The sequence below is a fragment of the Priapulus caudatus genome, unplaced genomic scaffold (assembly GCF_000485595.1).
Source record: "Priapulus caudatus unplaced genomic scaffold, Priapulus_caudatus-5.0.1 Scaffold2455, whole genome shotgun sequence".
Classification (NCBI taxonomy): Eukaryota; Metazoa; Priapulida; class Priapulimorpha; order Priapulimorphida; family Priapulidae; genus Priapulus; species Priapulus caudatus.
Genome location: NW_014579516.1, coordinates 7,571 through 9,006, shown reverse-complemented (window position 1 = coordinate 9,006; position 1,436 = coordinate 7,571). Strand labels below are relative to the sequence as shown.

Sequence of the window (1,436 nt, the reverse complement as noted above, 5' to 3'; positions counted from 1 at the left end):
CTTTAGAGCATCACCGACTGTTATATCCTGTCCAATGAGCTTGCATTGAATGCCAACTGAAGTGTAGCCTCCGGATTTTCCAGGTCTCTTTCGAAGTTTAGTTGCACATCGTATGCACGTTCTTTCAGTTCCAACCATGCTTCCACTACCAGTTCAAACAAATCAGTAAAAATTAAAATAATAAATCTTATTGCACCACTAATAACTCTCCTAACTGTGGTAAACAACTCCTCACTGCAAAAGAAAAGCCTAACGTCGGCGCGAAAGGTGACTCTGCACTACACTGCGTACTCCCCATACATAAACCCCATGGTGTTCTACTCAGATTATAGCTGCGTTCACACGATGATTTCAGTACTGTACTTAGCGTTCACACGTTAAAAATATTCAAGGCTTATCAAGGGTCGAAATTAGATTTTTATTATGGTATCCATTCGGGATACCAGGTATTGAAATCTGGTATCCCCCCCAAAGATCTGGTATCCCATTTATTGGATAGTAATTTCAACAATTGTTTGACTTCAAAATTCTCATCGCTCGCGTTCATTTTACATACGCCTCCACAGTGCACTGCAGACGTATTGTCTAAACGCATTGTCTGGTTTGCTTGATACAATATATACACATCACATTTATGATCGGCTTCTTGCAACATTAGCTGCGTTCACACAATATACATGGCCTCGCTGGTTCCGTACTTATCTGGTGCCGAATTCAGCTGAAATACCGTGCTAAGACAACCTGGAGCGCTCACACGAGAATCGAGGCTTAGCTGGCTATAGGTATAATATAAACTGGTACCCGGTCGACAGTTCCACACGCTACACTAACGTCGTGTAGCGAACGGCCGGGTACCAGTCTAGGCAAGCGTGCTACAGTTTCGCAATTCGAAATTGCGTTCACACAACAGAAAATATGCGGCCAGCGTGGTGCCGAATATATGCGGCTTATTCAGTACCGTACTGAAATACGCGGCTTACTCGGCGCAGAATGTGATTCCGCGCCGAGTAAGCCGCATATTTCAGTACGGTACTGAATAAGCCGCGTATATTTTTAGCGTGTGAACGCTCAAGTACGCAGGGCTCGACTTTAACGGTGGCCCGGGTGCCAATGGCCACCTGAAACGGCGTCGGGCCACCTGAAACTGTCGGGTTGGTGGCCCGCGTGGCCACCAATAAAAATAAGGCCGTGGCTACGCGACCGGTTCCGGACGAGGAGCCGCTAGGAGAAAGCTAATGCTGACTCGCCCATGTTGGCGAGTAAAAATAATTGTCTGGAACTTTAATCAAATATGTTGGTTCCTTACGTCATATATCCCAACATTGATGAAATACAGTTGTAAAGGGCGGCTATCACACGACATCCTCACTATATATTATCAAAGGTCGCCGAAGAAAGCAGCCCGCGAAAGCGTGCAGCGCCAGCAAGGCGTGGCT

The 1,436-nt window shown here is 46.2% G+C and overlaps 1 protein-coding gene across 2 annotated transcripts in view; it reads right to left on the bottom strand.

Annotated features, from left to right (window-relative positions):
* The window catches only part of LOC106818720, a 16,262-nt gene that overhangs the window by 13,601 nt on the left and 1,225 nt on the right, over nt 1-1,436 (bottom strand). The gene's annotated exons all lie outside the window — the stretch shown is intronic.